Source organism: Trachypithecus francoisi, unplaced genomic scaffold (assembly GCF_009764315.1).
Source record: "Trachypithecus francoisi isolate TF-2019V2 unplaced genomic scaffold, Tfra_2.0 Lachesis_group18, whole genome shotgun sequence".
In the NCBI taxonomy this organism is placed as follows: domain Eukaryota; kingdom Metazoa; phylum Chordata; class Mammalia; order Primates; family Cercopithecidae; genus Trachypithecus; species Trachypithecus francoisi.
In genome coordinates, this window is record NW_022681463.1 from 24,225,300 (window position 1) to 24,247,425 (window position 22,126).

Consider the following 22,126-nt stretch of genomic DNA (forward strand, 5'->3'; position numbering starts at 1 on the left):
TATATTGATTAGGGACATGAAAGTAGTGTCAGAGAGCCCAAGGATTTCAACATAAATGGGCGTATTTTTAATTCTGACTTCACACTGCTCTCTTAAGATAGTCGTAGAGCGTGATTGCTTCTAACTTAATAGCATTTACACTAACACGATTTCACGTGGGTAGAGGAAGAATGGAAAGTTTCTTCAGCATTAAGTTCCATGTTTCTAGGAATGTCCAATGCCAGCAGCAGCAATAGTTACATCTGAGTTCCTGCCACTTGTTGCCACAATACAGGACCCTTCCAGTTGGTCCCGTGGTGTCGTTAGTAGGTCGAATAGTGCTGTCTAAATATGTGCGTGCTCTAATCTTTGAAACCTGTGAATGTGCTACCATGCAGGGCAAAAGGGACTTAGCAGATGTCATTGTTTGCAGACTTTGAGATGGGGGAGATTTTCCTAAGTTATCTTTGTGTGTCCAGTGCAATCATATGAATCTTTAAAAGCAAAAAAATCTTTTCTGGTTTTTCTGGTGGCCAGAGAGATGTGATGAGAGGACTCAACCCATTGTCGCTGGCTTTGAAAATAGATTAAAGAGGCCACAAACCAAGAAATGCAGGTGGCCCCTAGCAGATAGAAAAGGGAAGAAAACAGGATTTTATCCTCCCTAGAGTCTGCAGAAAGAAATGCAGTTCCTTTGATTTTAGCCTGATGAAACTTGTGTTGTACTAATGATCTATAAAACTATAAAATCATAATAAACTTCTGTTTAAGTGGTTATATTTGTGGTAATTTGTTAGTGAAGCAATAGAAAACTAATACAGTGTCATTGTACATATTTCCTGAATCACAGCAATGAGATTCAATAAGAACTACCTTTCGAAGGGTGTGTGAGGTATGGTGTTAAGCTATATGTGTGTGTGTGTATATAATTATCATGCAACAACCACCCCCTAAAAATCTATATTATTGTCTCCATTTCATAGATGCAAGAACATACATAAGTTCTTTTTTTAAAGAACTTAAAGTAACTTACATAAATCACCTAAGTAACTTACATAAATCACATATCTAGTAAGTGACGCAATAGTTATTTGAAACCAGGTCAATCTGGAGTCAAAACCCGTAGTGGGTCTACACTACCCTTTATATACAAAATGTTAGGATTATTTTTCTTTATCAGAAGATATTTAAAAGCAATCACGTTCATGTAAAATAGTCTGTGTTACGTCAGATCTTTAGTTACCTTAGATGTCATGTCATTTTCTCCAGAAGAGTGCCTGGTATATTATAGGCATTCAACATGTGGTGATAGAATGAATGATCAGTGCTGTTTAATAGACATGTGTGATATAGGTATATGTTATTATGTTTATTGTGTTCTGTGTACATATTATATTATACCATACCTGTATATGTATAGGTATCAGCTTTTTTTTTTTTTCTTTGTAAAAACAGCAGAGAGATGTTACTTTTGCCACTGAAAAATCAGGGATTCTAATAGATTTCTTCTACATCTATAACATTTGAAGTTATAATTACATATTATTTTTAAGAAGTTATTTAGACCGGGGGTGGTGGCTCATGCCTGTGATCACAGCACTTTGGGAGGCCGAGACAGGCAGATCACTTGAGGTCAGGAGTTCGAGACCAGCTTGGCCAACACAGTGAAACCCTGTCTCTACTAAAAATGCAAAAAAAAAAAAAAATTGGCCAGGCGTGGTGGTGCACGCCTGTATCCCAGCTATTCAGCTGAGGTACCAGAAATGCCTGAACTCGGGAGGCGGAGGTTGAGCTGAGATCGCAGCAATGCCCTCCAGCTTGCGTGACAGAGCGAGGCTCTGTCTCAGAAAAGAAGAAAAAAGAAAAAATGTGATTTGGAGGTCATGTGTGGTTTATTTTCACAATTAGCATCAGTAATGAGAGTATATTTAATAAGGTAAAGAGACTAAAGTGGAGGGAATCTTTATGAATTTAGATATTAATGTTATTTTTTGTTAGAATATTTTTTTTCTTTTTTTTTTCTTTTCTTTTTTTTTTTTTTTGGGACGGAGTCTCCCTCTGTCGCCCAGGCTGGAGTGCAGTGGCCAGATCTCAGCTCACTGCAAGCTCCGCCTCCCGGGTTCACGCCATTCTCCTGCCTCAGCCTCCTGAGTAGCTGGGACTACAGGCGCCCGCCACCTCGCCCGGCTAGTTTTTTGTATTTTTTAGTAGAGACGGGGTTTCACCGTGTTAGTCAGGATGGTCTGGATCTCCTGACCTCGTGATCCGCCCGTCTCAGCCTCCCAAAGTGCTGGGATTACAGGCTTGAGCCACCGCGCCCGGCCTAGAATATTTTTAAAAGATTACAAACAATGCAAAGGAAGTTAAGTGACCTTTACTTTTTCAGGTGAAGGATTTCATTTTCTTTTTAAAATTGCCGGTAAAATTAGAAAGGTAACAGCATCTGATTCAACGAAATTCATTTTATTTGAAAGTGTACGCTAACAGCACAAACTTACCAATAGCGCAACCTGACTTACTGGTTAACCTTCATTGTATGTTAGTCCACCTTTAAATGATTACTACATGCCTTAAGGAAGAATCTTAATGCTACAGAAACTTCACTTTTATAAGGACATAAATTACAACTAAATTGGTAAAGAGGATTGTTAATTAAGAAGCAATTCTTCATATAACCTTTCTTAAAATAACCTTTAATTGTACATTTCCTTCCAACTATTTTGTAACAATTTCTATGAAGACTCCTAAAGGAAAATAGGGATTCATTTTATTAATTAGAAAAGTAATTCCTATCATTTTACTAAAATGACACATGTTAATATTTGACAACAAAATAATCATGGGAAATTGGGAATGCTATTTTGCATTTAGTAGAAATGTATTGAGTAGCTAGGAGCAGGATACTTAACCAGGCACTAAAGTAATTTTTGAAATACTTAGTTTTGTATCCTCTAACGTACGTCTCCTTATTTCTTCCCCCTCTCCCTCCCATCCCTGTTTTGTTCTTTCTCTTATGTTTGAATTTTTGTTTTAGAGTCTACATATAAGTGAGATCATGAAATATTTGTCATCTGTCTGCATAATATCCTTCAGCCTCATACATGTGGCAAATGGCAAGATCTTGCTTGTTCTTTTTTAGGGCTGAATAATATTCCATTTTATGTCTGTACCACAATTTCTTTATCCATTCATTTGTTGACAGATACAGAGGTCATTTACATATCTTGGCTGTTGTAGCTAATGCTGCAATGACCATGAGTATGCAGATATGTTTATGTGCTAGTGACTTTATTGCCTTTGGGTATATACCCAGAAGATGGATTGCTGGGTCATATGGTAGTTCTATTTCTAATTTCTTTAGAAATCTCCATACTGTTTTCCTTAATGGCTGTAGCAACCTAAATTCTCATCAACGGTAGAGAGGAGTTCCCTTTTCTTCACATCCTTGCTGACATTTGATGTCTTTTGTCTTTTTGTTATCAGCCATCCTAATGGGAGGTGAGATGGTATCTCATAGTGGTTTTGATTTGTGTTTCCCTTTTATTAATGTGAAGCACATTTTCTCATACCTGTTGGCCATTTTTATGTATTCTTTGTAGAAATATCTAGTCAGGTCTTTTCCCCATTTTTTAACTGGGTTATTTGTTTTTTCACGATTGAGTTCTCTGTAGTCTAGAGATCCAATGTTGTAACACAAAGACCATGGGCAGTAAATTTGTACTGTATGTGAGATTCATGCTAAATTAGTAGATTATAGCTGCTATTGCTACCAACACACACATACACACAATATGTAACTGTGTGAGGTTGTAGATATGTTACTTTGTTTCACTATAGTAACCTTTTCAGTATCTCTGTATCCCGTAACATAATGTTGTAGACTTTAAATATAAACAATGAAACAAAAACTATGACCATTCCGAATTGAAAGCAGAAACTTTAACAAATATTTGTACATCCACATTCATAGCAGCATTCTTAATAATAGCCAAGAAAGAACTCATGTGTTTAACAATGTTTAAAAGGATAAACAAAATGTGGTGGGTGTGTGTGTATAAAAATTACATATACATACACACACACACACACAATGGAATGCTATTCAGCCTTAAAAAGGAAGGGAATTCGGCCGGCGCGGTGGCTCAAGCCTGTAATCCCAGCACTTTGGGAGCCGCCCAGATGGGCGGATCACGAGGTCAGGAGATCGACACCATCCTGGCTAACACGGTGAAACCCCGTCTCTACTAAAAAATATAAAAAACTAGCCGGGTGACGTGGCGGGCGCCTGTAGTCCCAGCTACTCGGGAGGCTGAGGCAGGAGAATGGCGTGAACCCGGGAGGCGGAGCTTGCAGTGAGCCGAGATCGCCCCACTGCACTCCAGCCTGGGAGACAGAGGGAGACTCCGTCCCCCCACCCCCCCTCCAAAAAAGGAAGAGGAATTCTGACACGTACTAAAACGTGAATGAACTTTGAAGACATTATGCTAGCTGCCATAAATGAGTCATACATGGACAGATATTATATGAGCCAACTAATATGAGGTAACTAAAGTAGTCAAATTCATAGAGATAGAAAAGAGAATGGTAGTTGTCAGTAGTTGGGAGGAGGGAGAATGAAAAGTTAGTGTTTAGTGGTTACAGAGTTTCAGTTTGGGAAGATGAAAACCTTCTGGAGATGAATGGTTGCGATGTTGCTGAACAATGTGAATATGCTAATGCCACAAAACTCTACACTTTCAAATAGTTCAGATGGTATTTTGTATTATGTATACTTTACCAGAATAAAATACTTTTCAGTTATTAACAAAATCTTAGTTGTGAGATTAACATGCTGATTTATTGAAAGTCTGTAACACTGTTATTAATATACATAAATTATATTTGTATATTTTAATAATATAGAATTACACATAATTTTTAAAATTATATATTCTATAATGTATTGGTGCCTAAATAATAAGCAATGTGAAATTCTTCGCATTGAAGACCAAAGGTATGAAACCTGTGTTTTATATGACAACAGTCTGGATTGTGGCATATATCAAATATCTTGATTAGCCAATTCACATATTTTGTAATGACTAAATAGTTACAGCCATGGAAGTAGGGGTGGATTTTGTCAGAAGAGTAAAAAATAGGGAACATTTCAGATGGTAATATTCATGGTAATTTAGAGAATTCAAATCAGAAGTCAATTATGGAACCCAATCAGATCCATGGAGTACCAGTACCCAGAGGGCAATCATCAAAATTGAAATGAGACTTGGGGCACAGGGAGAGAGATTTGAACCACATGAGTTCAGGAAGCACTTCCTCATACCAGTGGCCAAGAAGGAGTGGTTTAGAAGGAGACAAGAAGAGCAGAATTGAAGTCCATGAAAAAGCAAATGTCTTGGCAACTAGTAGTTAATTACCTTTGCTTTTGCCTCTTCCCCTCCTGAGGGACAATTACTTCTGTGCATTTTCAGGGAATCCCCTTCCATGTGAGAGAGGAATTCTCATGGCTTTCACCTGCTTTGGGATGTTGCTTCCTAATTATCCTTTGCCATCTTTCTCCCTAGTCTGTCTTTACACCCTTCTCTTGATTATGATGAAGTCAAATTTATCCATAAAAATGCTTCCCTAAGCCTTCCTGCTAATTTTTATTTTAAAGTTATCTAGTTGATTCCTTTTTCAATCTTACAGATTTTTTAATTCCCTGAAAATAACCACATGCATTGAACTCAAAATGTCTTATAGTTTGTGTAACTCTTGGTTTGTATAAACCCTAAAATGAAGTAATGTGTACGTTAATTATATGCTTTGCCATTTACTTATGGTTTCTGTGAAAGCAAATGCCACTATTTTTAGTTCCTGGTCTTAAAATTAGTCTTTCTCAAATGCTGTTAAACCTTAATGAATATCCAAATTCATATAAATTATTTAAGCTATAATTTCCTATACTAAACAGTCATTAGATTAACATACATCCTTAGAGCTCTTCCCAGCTGTACCAAATTAGCTTTTTTTTTTTTTGGATACTTTTAGATTTGAAGCAATGCAGAAAGTATCGCTCTTCTAAGTTGTATTCTAAGGTTACAAACAGCAATTTGACTTAAAAATGCCATTTAGAATGTTTCCTCCAGTTAGTATTCATGCAGTAAAACCTCATGTATTTCCCTAAGAATTATTGAATTTTAAAACATATCCTGATCTTTTCATTTACATACAAGTGAGGAAACTAAGATATAGAAAGTTTGGGTGAAGTGCTCAGCATTTCAAAAGAAGTCTGTATATTAAACTGTTCTTTCCCTCCTTTCTTTGTTTTTCTTTTATTTTCTTTTTTTTTTTTTTTTTTTTTTTTTGAGACGGAGTCTTGCTCTGCCGCCCAGGCTGGAGTGCAGTGGCCGGCTCTCAGCTCACTGCAAGCTCCGCCTCCCGGGTTCACGCCATTCTCCTGTCTCAGCCTCCCGAGTAGCTGGGACTACAGGCGCCCGCCTCGTCGCCCGGCTAGTTTTTTGTATTTTTTAGTAGAGACGGGGTTTCGCCGTATTAGCCAGGATGGTCTCGATCTCCTGACCTCGTGATCCGCCCGTCTCGGCCTCCCAAAGTGCTGGGATTACAGGCTTGAGCCACCGCGCCCGGCCGTTTTTCTTTTATTTTCTAAGAAAGCAAGTATGACAGAACCATCTTAGTTTGGATAATAATTCTCACTTAGAAAAAAATATAAACTAATTGAAATGATGAACATCAAAACAGAAAACATTTGTTTAAATCTTTATTTTTTAAAACTAACACATATTTAAGAATGTGTAAATTCTGGTATGTATCTACCAAGGTATTCCTGATTTTATTTTTCACTGCACTCTTTTCCTGAGTGTTTTCATCCCTAGAAGACATACCCACATGGAGGAAGCATCTTCATGTTATTCCAACAAATGCATTTCCTTTTTCTTAAATTTGCCCTTTCTAGCCTCTAGATATAGGCTGTCTTTCTGTTTCTATCTCACATCTTTTAGAGATTCTTTTCACATACTTCACTGTGCTAGTTATTAGTATTTCCTCTCTGACAATTCTTTATTTCTCTTCCTTTGAAAGGGAACCCTGCTGCTGTCATTACTTTTTCTTCAGATTTCCTTCAGATCTCTCCTTTTGCCAGCTACCCAATTCCCAGTTTACAGGGAACCCACTGATGGCAATATTTCTTTCCTTTTTTTTTTCATTCAGAATACTCAGAATGCTGTTTGAAGAATAATGATGATAGGTATATTGTATTTACAAATTACTGTCCATCTGGTGATTTCTTTTTTTTTTTTTTTTTTTGAGATGGAGTCTCGCTCTGTCGCCCGGGCTGGAGTGCAGTGGCCGGATCTCAGCTCACTGCAAGCTCCGCCTCCCGGGTTTACGCCATTCTCCTGCCTCAGCCTCCCGAGTAGCTGGGACTACAGGCGCCCGCCACCTCGCCCGGCTAGTTTTTTTTTTTTTTTTTTGGTATTTTTAGTAGAGACGGGGTTTCACCGTGTTAGCCAGGATGGTCTTGATCTCCTGACCTCGTGATCCGCCCGTCTCGGCCTCCCAAAGTGCTGGGATTACAGGCTTGAGCCACCGCGCCCGGCCATCTGGTGATTTCAATGTAATTTATGTACATGAATTCATTAGTAGTCTCAATTTTCACACGATGTGTTGGAACAACTTGTGTTGTTTTTTCTCAGTGAGGAAACAAAGGACAAAAGGGAGACAAGATTAGGGACTAGCATTATCTATTAGCATGATGTGGGCACAGTGTCCAATAGAATAAGGTTTGCCTTAGTCCATTTTGTGTTGCTGTAAAGGAATACCTGAGGCTGCGTAATTAATAAAGAGAAGAGATTTACTTGGCTCATGGTTCTGCAGGCTGTACAAGAAGCATGGCACCCACATCTGCTTTGGGGGAGGGCCTTAGGAAGCTTCCATTCATGGGGGAGTGGAAGTAGGCATTACGTGGTGAGACAGAAGCAAGAGAAAGGAGAGAATGGTGTTAGACTCGTTTTAAGAGTCAGCTCTTGTTGGCACTTTGAGTGAGAACTCACTTAATCCTTTAAGAATGGCACCAAGTCATTCATGAGGGATCCATCCACACACCTCCAGCTAGGTCTCACCTTCAACACCGTGCATCAAATTTCAACTTGAGATTTGGAGGGGAGAAATGCACCAACTATAACAGGGACTTTTTTGGGACAATATAATAAACATATATTTCAAATATTTGATAGATTTTGGTAATTTTAAGGAAATGATATTAAGTGAAGACAGATTACCAGGATTTTAATTTTATTCCAAGAAATTCTACTTTCAATTTTCCTTCCCCTACTAGCATTTCTAGGTGCAGACAAGGCATTTGAGGCATAGAAGATCATGCTCTTCTTCTTGCCATGTCTTAAGGTGGGTTTCATTTCATCTTTTTGGTTTATTATGTTGCCCTTCACATTTGCATCTCAGTCTTTTATCCCAAGTTATGGCCTGATTATAATTATGATGGATACCAAAGAAATTTTAGGAGCTATCTTACGTTTCCTAAAAGCAGAACTTGGCATGGTGATTTTTGTGCAAATGGTCTATTGGAAGAGTACATGCAGGAGAAGGGAAGAGAGGGAAGCAAGGCAGGACAGGGAAGAAGCTCCCGAACAAAGCACGATTTCAGAGGAAATCTCCAAAACTCACTCCAGCTTCCCAGAGAGAGGCCACAACTCCTGAATTGCACCCACTTTACAGTAGGGGTTTGACCTGTTGTACCTCCTTGTCGGCCATTTTTCATGGATTGCCTTGGGGGCAGAGTATAATCTGTAACGCAAGGCAGTTCTCTGAAGTAGGAGCAGCTCTGGGCCCTCAGTAACCTTACAGCCGCTGGAGAACAGGTAATTTAGACTGGAAAAGAAGATTGGAATGTGTGTATGGTTGAACTTTGGCAGTGCAGCAAACCACCTAGAAGCTTAAAACTGCAGTGGCTGAGTTCATTTCAGATGTCTTCAGGTTGTTCATGTGATAGGGCAGCTGGACCACGCTGCAGGTCTCAGGAGGTTTCAGCTGATCTAAGCTGGGCTTGCCCCCACGTCTGGGGCCTTAGCTGGGATGGCTGGGGCAGTGGGCATGGCTGGGGCTCTCTTCGCATAGTTTCTTATCTTCTATCATAGGGATCTGAAACTGTGACCCATGGGCCAAATCCAGCTTGTTTTTGTAGATAAAGCTTTATTGGAGTACATTCATTTATATCTTGCCTGTATCTGCTTTATCAGTAAAATGAAAGAGTTAGGCTGAGACTGTACAGACACCAAAGCTAATATATTTACCATCTGACTCTTTACAGAAAAAGTTTGCTGACTCCTGATTCATAAAGGTAGCTCAAGCTTGCTTGTGTGGTGGGAGGGTTCTCAGTGCAAGAGTACAAGCTGCAAGGCTTCTTGAGGTCCAGGCTTGGGGCGTGCACAAGGTTACTTCTGCCACATTCTGTTGGTCAAAGGAAGTCACGGGGCCAATTCAGTGCCCCAGGAATGGAGAAATTCTGTTGATGGGAAGAACTTAAAAAAAAAAAAAAAGTGTGGCCATTGTTTACTGTCTACCATGATGAGACCCCAACAACATCCCCTGCAGAATTCAGCCTTGTCCCTGTCCACTGCAGATGAAGACAGGAGATATACGTCAAATATCATACAACTTGTTAGGGGAAGAACTCAAACTGGAATCTCTGTCTCCTGATCAATATTCTGCTACTGTTTGAACTCTGTCATGGTGACTTTACTATATCATTACCTGCCAGAAGCATCTCTTTTTGGCTATTGAATTGTTACTGCTCAGAACTTTAACAGAATTCTACAACACACCAAAGAGAAATGGAATCAAACTCATGCGGAAACCTGCTTCCCCACATCCTGGGTTTGATGTACAGTTACTCTTTGTCTCCTGTTGTTTTCTAAGTCAGCTGCCTTCACTGATACTCTCTATGAAATGTATCTCCATAGTTTTCTTTTTTTTTTTTTTTTTTTTTTTGAGACGGAGTCTCGCTCTGTCGCCCAGGCTGGAGTGCAGTGGCCAGATCTCAGCTCACTGCAAGCTCCGCCTCCCGGGTTTATGCCATTCTTCTGCCTCAGCCTCCTGAGTAGCTGGGACTACAGGCGCCCGCCACCGCGCCCGGCTAGTTTTTTGTATTTTTTAGTGGAGACGGGGTTTCACCATGTTAGCCAGGATGGTCTCGATCTCCCGATCTCGTGATCCGCCCGTCTCGGCCTCCCAAAGTGCCAGGATTACAGGCTTGAGCCACCGCGCCTAGCCTCTCCATAGTTTTCAACTCGAATTTATTGGCAAATTCTATTTACCTTCTTTTTTTTTTTTTTTTTTTTTAACGAGTATCTGTTAAATGGTTAGAATAAACCTAACCCTACGCTAGGTCATGGGAAATAAAAAGACATCAAAATGCAGTCTGAGACCTCAAAGAGCTTTGTAATGAAAAGTAGTGGTTTCCAACCTGTGTATATTACAGACCCCTAAGGATGACAGAAATGAGAGTTGCACTTTCTGTAGACTGACTGAGGCTTCACAAATTACCTATATAATTACTTTTCAAAAAGGCATGTAGATACTTCTATGACTAATAGAATACAAGTGTATGAATGTATACTTGTTTGTCATGATGTTTGCCACTCAATATTGTTAAGAGTGGAAAACTCTTAATATTTTTAAGCATGAGCCCTGAATGTCTCCACACACTGCAAGGCGTATCCCACTACTGGTGAACCCATTTCTGTAGCTAGTAATTCAGGCAACTAGTAGATAAAGGGATCATAGTCTGACTTCCCTATAAATGCATGCTACTTGGAGAGAAAAGGACTGACTATTATTTGCTACAATATTTGCTGCTTGCTCAAAAATAATGCTGGAGGCTAGGTACAGTGGCTTAGGTTTGTAATCCCAGGACTTTGGGAGGCCAAAGTGGACAAATCACTTGAGCCCAGAAGTTCGGAACTAGCCTGGGCAACATGGTAAAACTCCATCTCTACAAGAAACATGCACAAATTAGCCAGGCATGGTGGCCTGCACATACTCCCAGCTACTTAGGAGGCTAAGGTGGGAGGATTGCTTGAGCCTGAGAGATTGAGGCTGTAGTAAGCCATGATCATGCCACTGTACTCCAGCCTGGGCAACAGAACAAGGCTTTCTCAAAAAAATAAAAAATATTAAAAAATAATGCTGAAATGTTGTGCCATATGATCCAGCAATCCCACCACTGGGTCTTTATCCAAAGGAAAATAAATCAGCATATCAAAGAAATATCTACACTCTCATGTTTGTTGCAGCACTGTACATAGTAGCAAAGATATAGAATCGGCTGGGCACAGTGGCTCATGCCTGTAATCCCAGCACTTTAGGAGGCTGAGGTGGGTGAATCATGAAGTCAGGAGTTTGAGACAATCCTGGCCAACATGGTCAAACCCCATCTCTACCAAAAATACAAAAATTAGCCAGGTGTGGTGGTGCACGCCTGTAATCCCATCTACTCGGGAGGCTGAGGCAGGAGAATGGCTTGAACCTGGGAGGCGGAGGTTGCAGTGAGCCGAGATCGCGCCACTGTGCTCAAGCCTGGGTGACAGAACAAACAAACAAAAGGAAAAAAAAGATATAGAATCAAAGAGAAAAAAAAAAAAGATATGGTTGATTCCATTAACAACAATGTATTTTATATTTGAAAGTAGCTAGAAGAGATGACTTGAATTGTTCCCAACATATAGGAATAAATACTTGAGGTGATGGATACTTCAAATACCATGACTTGTCCATTACATATTCTATCATGTAAGAAAATGTCACACAAACCACGTAAATGTCTCAAATATAATGTATCAATTAATATTCAAATTTAGAAAAAAATAATAATGCTGAGCCCTAGGCCCTGGGTTTCTCATCTGTGAGCAAACTCAGTGGATGTGAAAGACCTATCTGGGCCCATAAGATTGCTCTGCTAGTACTGGGTGCAAGGGCTATGAGCCTCAGTATCCTGATGTGCTTGCTGCTTATTTCGTTATGCCAAAGTCCTTTGTCTTTAGGAGTCTCCTGCTTCTGCCAGCATTCATGAAACAGTAACAGGCTAACATTAGTTTGCAAGTAGTTAAAATCTCAGACCCTTCAGTTCATGACAGACCTGGAAATCTTCAACATTTAATTTTTTTAGCATTAAAATGATCTCTAGTACTCCATGGGCTGGAAATCATTGGTCTGAGGTCTTAGATAAATAAAACACTGTTAATTAAAAGATTTATATGAGCTAAAAAGAAAAAAGGAAGGGCATTGGAGAAGAGAGTGACCAAGAGCAAAGGTATGGTGTAGAGGAAGATATCAAAAGTGTGGTGGAGTAAGAGAAATGTGCCTACTTCATTGGCCAAAGGAGAAGGGATTGAGTGAGAGAATTCTGAAAAGGCTGGCTGGGACCACACTTTGGAGCACACTGAGTGTCAGGCAACAGGGAACTCTTAAAGGTATTCTAGCAAGAAAATGACATAATTAGTTTTTCTCTGGGAAAACTAAATTTTAGTAGGGAGAGACTGGACATGAGAAAGCAGTAAGGAAGGTTTTAAAAATGCTTTAGGCACAAGTTCTAAACTATTAGTAAAAAAGGAATAAGAGGTGGACTGATGAAGATATTCCATGAAGAAAGATAAAATGGTTGACCGGGTGCAGTGGCTCATGCCTGTAATACTAGTACTTTAGGAGGCCTAGGGAGGAGGGTCACTTGAAGTCAGAAGTTCAAGACTAGCCTGGCCAACACGGCAAAATCTCTTGTCTACTAAAAATAGAAAAATTAGCCAGGTGTAGTGGTGCATGCCTGCAATCCCAACTACTCAGGAGGCTGAAGCAGGAGAATTGTTTGAACCTGGGAAGTGGAGGTTGCAGTGAGCTGAGATTGCGCTATTGTACTCCAGCCTGGGTAACAGAGTAGACTCTATCTCAAAAAAAGAGAGATAAGATGGCATTCTAATGGATTGCCTTTTAAGGGATTGAGCAAGAAAGTCAGATAGGACTATGGTTTTAAAGTGGGAGACAGTGAAAGCACTGAAAAACAAAAAACAAACAAAAAACATATAAACCTAGAGAAAGAGAACTCCAGGGAATTTCAGGTGTGGGTGAAGATAATGGGTTCACTTTTATTCCATTTTGATGGAGGTTGGCAATACAACCAGCCTCCCTTCTTTCCTTTCTCCCTCCCTTACTCCATCCTTCTCTTTCTTATTTCTTTATTTCCACACATCTATTATTAAATATTTAGCTTTTTGCCAGTCATATGCTAAGACTTGGGAATAGAAACAAAATGTTACAATCTAAGAGTATAAAAAGGTGGATTTAAAACTTCAGTATAAGGTGACGAATTAAATAATAGAGATAATACATGCTATGAGTATAGAAAAGGAACAGCAAGCTCTGTCCAAGGGAATTGAGGAAACCATCCAAGTGGAAGTGATATTTGAGTTGGAAATGAAATGCTGGGTAGGAGCTTATCAGTGTGAAAAGGGATAAGAAGAGGACACTCCAAAGTATGGGAATAGTGAACATGTGCATGGTACAACCAGGTAGAAAACATATCCAAGAAGTCGGTAATGAAGGATTAGAAAAATAACTTGGCATGTCATGCTATGATATTATACTAGCTCCAACTTGGGCACAATGGTAACAGCTTATCTTTATATGTGTTTACTATGTGCCACGCCTCTTATTTAAAAATGTTTTGCAGGCATTACTTTTTCTAATATTCAAAATGGTGATATAAGTATACAGGTGAAGAAACGGAGACTAAGAACTTGACAGTTCCTGGAGTTTAGGAATGGTGGGGGTGGATTTGAACCCCATCAGAGCTAGGATACCATTCTCTTTATCCTCCCTCTATGTGGAGCTGTGCTCGATGGCCCTGAACCATCCAAACCTGGTTCCAGAATTGCTCTTCATCATCATGTTGTACATTATCACATTCCTTTTTTATCCTGCTCATCCTATTCCTACCTACATTATCACCTTCTTAAATTGAATAAAACTTCTATGCATCTTCTGAAACATGCAGAACTGAAGGGAACGTACATGGATTTTTCTGGAGAGATCATCAGATTCTCAAAGGGATATGTAACAACAACAACTACTACTATTACAAAGATTAAAAATCACTATACAAAATGGTCAACTTTAATCGTTGGATGGGTATTTCTGTTTTTTTTTTTTTTTTGACAGAAAATCAGGAAAACAAAATTAGAGGCAGTTTTCTCAAAACATGGTCAATTATTACTCAACATAAAACCCCAATGTATGTTTCAATTTGTGGTAAGTGATTCAGGGTAGCAGAACTTTTCAAGTTATCTCTACTTTAGTTTCTGTCTTTCATGAAATCTAGAGTGATGAGGCTTCACAGTCCCTTATGGCCAATGACATTTACTGTCCTGAACAGGCAGCAGACAACCAGTAAGCGCTTCCCCCCAGCACCACCACAGCCATTTCATTCTTTTTTTTTTCCCAATATTTCCACATTATTTTTGAAGCTGAATTAGAAATGCAATGCTGACTTTTTTTCCTAAGTATTTTAGATATTCTCACCAAAAAGTGGAGAGAGCTTTAGATGCTAAAAACATTAGCTAGCAAGTTTTTTCTTGCACTCTTCACATTAAGCCTGTGATAAAAGGCCCACTTGAGGGCTGTGCTCAGTGCCTAAAGTGAATGCTTTAAATTTGATGATACAATCAAAATCATTTTTCCCTAGTAACTACTACTGTGTTCATTTGAATGGATTCCAGAACATTGTGCTTTGTGTATAAATATAAGTGAGATGGTTTAGTTCATGTATAACAAGTATCCAGCTAATAATTTACTTTGGCCATTATTTATCTCTGTCAGGATGAATGTCTGCCTCTTTTCTGTCCCTGGTTCATAGCCATTATTATAATAATGTTGGTTCTGCATTTTAAGAATTCCGTATGGAGTTGCTGAAAATTGCTTAGAAGTACTTCATACTAGAAGGTTAAATCTTAAAAAATTTTGGTTTTGCATCTAGCAAGCTAAATTGCTCCTAACAACATTATATTAATTAATGTCAGGTCAAGCTATTTATTTTTCTTTGTATTCAATTCCAAATACTCCAGCAAATGGTTTCAGCTGTGCCAGCAACAAACTGATTTGAACAGTAGAGGCTGAATGGACTCAAATCATTTGCTATTGTGAAAATAGCTATTCATTACAAATTTGACAGTATTTTATCAGTTTTCAGAATCACTTTTAACTATAATTCAACTCTTTCTTAAAAACTGGCTTGAAATTGCATAAATAGCCTCTTTTCCTATTTTGTCTAAGTACATGCATAAATGTCATAAGATGGAATTGGTCAATATGTAGGGACAGATCTATCCCTGGATGATTTTCTGCCCTTTTTAAACAGTGATCCTACTTTTTAATTTTGTCAGCCTTAGAAAGGCGACGAAGCAAGCAGATCTAAGGGCAATGGGGAAGGGAGGATGCTAGGTGGATAAATCGTGGCAAGTTCATTTCTTACTTAGGGATCCTCTTTTCTGGCCCTGACATTTTGTTCTGTGCACTGCTCAAGTTGTCTTTCCATATGCCACATGGGTTGGAGGCATGTCTCAGGCCCACTCATGATGTGAGAACTATCCTTGTGAAACTGATTAACCAATGGGGTCTACTCGTGGTTTAGTTGTACTGACCAAAGCATTCTTACTTTCGGGAAGTTAGGGAAGTTGAAAGATCAAATGAGCTTTAGGCCATGAATTGAATTCTTCTAGGCGTAGTACATGTGTGGCTATTATAGCACTAGTTATCTAAAATTTGCTCAATCATGTTGACAAGAATGAATATATCAGTTTTGTTTTGTTTTATTTTCTCTTTTTTTGTTTTGGAGACAGAGTCTCGCTGTATCCCCCAGGATGGAGTGCAGTGGTGCCATCTTGGCTCATTGTAACATTTGCCTCCCAGGTTCAAGTGATTCTCATGCCTCAGCCTCCTGAGTAGCTGGGATTACAGGTGCCTGCCACCATGCCTGGCTAGTTTTTGTATTTTTAGTAGGGTCTGGGTTTCATCATGTTGGCTAGGCTGGTCTCGAACTCCTGACCCCAGGTGATCCACCCGCCTCGGCCTCCCAAAGTGGTGGGATTACAGGCGTGAGCCACCACGACCGGCTGAATACGTAATTTTGGGAAGTCACATTAAGAGGAGACTATTAGTTAACATGTAGATTATAAAAATGTAATAGTTTATAAAATGTTTTAAATTTAAGTAAAGATTAAATAAACGTGTAAAAACTATGGGAACTTTTCAGGAAGAGTCAAGGTTCTTCAACTTACCAATATATAAATTATCGGAATAATTTTTCTTTTAATCTTTTATATCCTAGCTAAAAGGATCCAAGGGTCACCCAATCTTCTTGTTACCAGGAAATAACTATCAATCAAGTATTGAGAAATAATCCAAGAGAGATAAAAGTAGAACAATGTACGCCTTTACACTGATATATGTATGTAAAAGTGGAAATAGACCATATTCTTTTTTCTCTCTCTCTCTTTTTTTTTGAAGAGATGGGTTCTCACTCTGTTTCCCAGGCTGAAGTGCAATGGTGTTGTCATAGCTACCTGCAGCCTCAAACTCCTGGGCTCAAGTGATCCTCACTCCTCAGCCTTCTAAGCAGCTGGGATTAGAGACATGAGTGAATCATGCCTAGTATAGATTATACTTTTCTTTATACATACAGTACCTGGTCTTATTGTCACACTTTAGACTTTGTTTAGTTTCTGCATTTTGTTTTGGTATTTTTCTGCAGGCCAAGGGAAGACATGTTTTATCAGTACACTTCTCAAGAAGAAGCCAGAGAGAGAAAAAAAAAAAAAAAATCTAAAGAGATTTAAATAGAAAGGAAAATAAATATTGATTTTTTCAGTAGGGTTTTACTGACAGTATTTTGTGATGTTGGTCTTCTACCTGGCGGGAGGTTATAATGAAATCAGTTTTTGTAATGACCATGCCACCATACCCTGAAACTAAGGCGCCTAAAGCTGGATGGTAATGCTAAAGAGCCACAGTCTCTTGTTACTTTCTAAAGTTTATCTCACAATGATTGATATAGTTATAGGATCCTAGTTGATAATACAATTTGTGCTGCCATTTCTGTTAGTAATGTTGGAGGACAGCACCAGGACACATTCAGTCTAAAGTAAATTTGGATTTCTCCATCGGGCATTAGATGGCAGTATTAATCAAGACATTCAGAGCTGACTTATGTGGGAACTATTTCTAAAGGTACTTATAATTCTCCTAAGAGCGTTTCATGAAACAGATATTTATCCTGCATTTTCTACTTCTGCAAAGAAAATGCATAAGATGGACTGCAGGTCTGGTTTTGTAATATTTTGCATCTTATATTTATTTTTGCTTTAGGGAAGTTCCCAGAAGACAAGTGACTTTATTTCCAGTTAGTTATCACTAATGTGTCCAAAATGTTTCGTGTACAATTTGTAGTTCTTCTTTTCTTGTGGATATACATTTATATATGTCGATGATTGCAATTTCAGAGTTAGAGAATGCTCAATATTAAGAATTATTTATAATGGTTACATAAACTTGGGTTTATCATGCCACCTGAAAGACAGCAGAGCACTAGAAGCCCTGCTCTGCAGCTTACTAGCCATGTCTATGGGCAATCTATTTAACCCCTCTGTGCCTAACATTCCTAACCTGTACAATGGAGATAATTCTTGTTTCCATCTCACAGTGTTGCTGTTGAGTACTGAGTGAATTGTTACATGTAAAGTGCTTAGAACAATAGCTGGTATTATATAAATATAATATAGTAGCTGGCATTATATAACACTTAGAGCCAAAGTGTTATATAAATATTTGCTGTTTTGAAGGGGAAAGTGGGAAGGGGGTGCCATTGTGTGTAATAATAACCCTTCTAGAGTGTTTCCGTTCTGCAGTACACAAGGTATCAGGAATGCAGTTCATACAAAGCAAGGTCTCGTGGCTGCTGTAACCAGGCGGGTTGATGTTCAATGGAGCTAAGCAGGTGGCATCATAGCTTACTTACCACACAATAGGGGATTCTTTTTGGTGATGACCAAACTCAGAGGTGATTCCTCCAACCAGAAGTGTTATGGAATCAGGTTCCCTCCATCCCTGCCGCAACGCAGAGCAAATGACACAGACCTGGCAGCGTTGAGGGGTGTCAGGCTTAGAGCCCTCCCAAAGGAACAGGAAGCTGCGGTATGCACACGTTGAGAAAGAAGCCACTTTCTGGGACATGAGTAATCCTTGGCAGGCATTCAGAAGAGCACTTTGGAGGAGAGTTTGAAGATCATTTACCATGGTATACAAAGACTCGGATATTGAAATGTGAACTTTTGAGATATTGCAGATAACATCTGAGACTTCTCAGTCCTGATGCTGGGAGGCATTTGACCCCTTCCCTCCCCTTGAAGGGCAGAATAAGAACATTGTGGGGGACTTAGAAGATGGTAAGCAAACCCCAGAGATCCAAAGAGAAGAACTATAGCTCAGATCCTTAGCATCATACATGGCTCACGGTTTTCACCAATCCTCTGTGAGGAGAAAGTATATTTTCTATAATGTGCATGATAACAATAATAGCTAACACTTTAAAAAACTAGGTGCATGCCAAGCACTTTGCTTGCATTATTTCATTAAATTCACATTAACATTAAGGTATGTGTTTTTCCATTATGCTCCTCAGGAGAAAACTGAAGCTAAGAGGTGTTAAGTAACTGCAGGTTATATAACTGAATTAACTAATTCAGTGTCAGTACATACATTAACTGATTAGTAAAATAGAATATAAGTCTTTTATCATATTAGCTCAGTACTTCTCCATGAAGCCTTTTATAGATTCAAAAACTCTAAGTTGAAGAACCCCTCTGGGTAATTTTATAGATACCTTTGGCTTGTTACAGATGCAATTTGGCCCGAAAGGATTTTACCTGGAGATCTCAGTAAAGGCACTGGGTCCCAGAACACACAAAATAAGCAGCTTTCTTTCTAGAATATTAGGTAGTGCTACATGTATGTATCTCTGTATACAAAGAATCACACATATATATTTATATATATGTGAATGATTGTATTCATTGCATATGGAACTTGCCTTCTTTATGCCTGATAATGTCATCCAATCAAAATTAAATGTAGGATAATTTTCACCATTCAAATGCTGGGAATTTAGGAGCTCTCGACTTGACTTAAAGACTTATAGTATTTTAATTTTCCAAGATATAACGTTCACTTTAATGTATCAATTTGACCTTGTCTGCCCTCATTACTCCCATCCGTCTATATTATCAAATGGAACAACTTCAGATTCCATCGTTCCTTAATGTCTATTAATGGAATTCAAGTTTTTCATTTAAATGTTCCCAAATTAACCTTTCTAATAAGGAGTTAAGCACCTCTTTTAAGCAAGGATTTTTTAACTTCAAGTGATCTGAATGAAAATATCATTTTAACTCTCCCTGACATCCCCTTTCCTTTTATATTCCATAAAATTTATCATTAGCTTTCAATGAAGCTTCCAGGGATGTTTTTTTCTTGTGCTTGCATCTGACACTAAATAAAAAAAAAAATGTGACTCATCTGCCACAGTGGTTGGATATAATGTCTGAAACCACTGTTTACAAGGTCCATTAGTGTTTACAGCCCTGCCAGTTTCCTTCATGGTCTGCAAAGCATTTTAGTTCACACTGAGTTATTCTTTCATAGCAACAAATTTTCTATATCTCTTGGCTGTCTCTTCAGTGATGAAAACTCCAAAGGGAGTTCTGCTGTCTTCTGTGTGAAGGCCAGGTAATATGTTAATGTTGCAGTGCAGCACAGACCAGTGCGTGCACTATGATTTGTTTGTGATGCAAGGCGAACTGTGCATCCGGAACTCCAAAGTCAAAATGGTATCAGAGATGATGCTGTCCAGTTTCTACTCAACTGTTCAAAAGCTTGGTGTATTTTTCCTATCAGACAATTCTGTTTTTCTTTAATAATCTCTGGTGCCATCACCACTTCAGGTCCTCCATACCTATAAATACGTTATTCAGGAACATATACACACATGGTAAAATGTGATTTGGATGGAGGCAGATCTTGGGCTAAAACTTTGTCTACAATATTCATCTATAAAATGAGTAATATAATCCTTAATACCCAAGGAGTCAAGCAAGGCCAGGACTGGAGCGAGGGAAGAGAGGAGCCCGTAGAGAAGGCCCTTGCAGGATCTTGAGCAAATTCCTCCTTACGTTGTTCGCCCAAGGCACCTCTCGCTTTGCCCTGGTGCCATGATCCTAGTTTCAAGAAACATGAAGGGTCTGAGGTTTTATCTTCCTTGCAAGCTAACAAGTTAGCCTACTTTAGTTTCATGGATGCTGGCAAAAGACAAAAGGTCCCCGGGCCAGAGACTGAGGACTCACGGCATATGGAGCAGCCCGAGCTTCCCACTCATGCTAGTTCGCTTGCCACACAAGTCTGCTCTGTAATGGTGAGCAGCCTAGGTGGATGCTGTGTTCTAAGTGGGTTTGTCACATAGCTCAGGAATTCCAGGCTTAAAGAATCCACATCTTTCACTATGGTGTGCAAGCAAACCTGCCTGACCTTTGTGCCAGACTAAGATATTATTTTCATTATATTGGGCAGTAGAACCAATCGTCACTAAAGCAGACCATGTTTGAATAGTCTTGACCTACCAGGCTTACTGATATAGATCTAGCAACCAGTATCAGAGACTGGTGGATTATTGGGCAATTTATTTGCTCTCTGATCCATTTCCCTCCCTTTGCCCTGTATAGTATAATATTGACTCCTGACACCTGCATTTCTCTAGCTTCTTATCCAATCAACTTCCGGCTGGGTTTGGCCAGTGGGAAAAAGAGGCAGGAAGTAGAAGGACAGCAAGAGGGTAGAAGCCAGGGAATTTCTCTCACCCCTAACCTTCCTGTTTTGGATGGGTTTCTAACTATAGTTGTATCAACTATGCTTCTAGCTTTGCTAGGCAGCACCACTCTCTATAATCCCACATCCTCATGGGCAGTCCTAACTCTTGTGTTCTATTAGCCCTATCTTCTCCCTCTGGTTCTTCAAACCCATAGGTAGTAGTATCTCCCTGCTATTGCCTGGGTTGCCTCTCCAATTCCACACTTGCCTCCTTTTTTTTTTTTTTGCCCAGTGTAATTATCACATAGAGGTTCTATTTCTTGACTGGTTTCTGTTCTGATAAACTTAGATATCTATACATTTTCTTATAATACTTTCTTCTAGACTTTTCCAAGGTAGTCCAGCCTGTTGACCACAATTCCATCTTGAATCCTTTATTGCCTTGGGAGTTATTTGGTTGTAGAAAAGAGAAAGGAATTTAAGCTAGCTTCATTGAAGGGGGATATATTGTAAGGATGTTGGATGTTTTTCCAGAAACACAAAGTGGGACATGCAGTTGATCTGTCTTGTCTGCTTTAATTGCTGATTTTCTTGAATGGGGATAGATTTAATCTGGTCCTTTGGGGTTGATTTTGGGCAGGAGGGCCAAAGCAAGGAAATCTTTCAACCTAGAATTTCATTACTGTTCAGCTGAACTATACTAAGGAGCCAGTCCAGTATGGGAACTGGGTAGGTGTTGACAGGACCATCAGGAGGCAGCCAGGGAAGGCCCAACATGCTAAGTAGGCCTGATTATAGGAGTAGTTGGCTGTATGTCCCAGCTAGGGAGACCCTTATCTTAGTAATATGCACCCCCGGGGGGCAACCATGGCCTTTAAAAACATTCATCAAACTAATATCCATAGGAATATTAGTGTGATACTAGTGGTTACAGATACCTAGGAGTAGATGGTGACTGATAAGAGAGTTTGAAATAGAGGCCTGGATCTGTATTGACCTCGAGGCATATTTTGTATTTTTTTAAGGTACATCTTACTTTCTGCCATATTTTTAATTTTATTTTTTTGTAATTTGCCTCTTCCTTGGGAAAATGGGGTGCAAACATGCAGCAAAACATCATGATTAGCATAGGTAAAAGCATTTGATCAAAAGAGTTTGATCAGACTGAGTGTGTTGGCTCATGTCTGTAGTCCTAGCACTTTGGGAGGCTGAAGCGGGTGGATCACCTGAGGTCAGG

General features: G+C 39.2%; 1 long non-coding RNA gene across 1 annotated transcript in view; it reads left to right on the forward strand.

Moving 5' to 3' along the window:
* Positions 1-22,126, forward strand: part of LOC117063389 — an 86,223-nt gene that overhangs the window by 10,642 nt on the left and 53,455 nt on the right. The window contains exon 2 of the long non-coding RNA XR_004428897.1: positions 8,312-8,379. This is a non-coding gene — a long non-coding RNA (uncharacterized LOC117063389). The remainder of the gene's footprint in view (positions 1-8,311; positions 8,380-22,126) is intronic.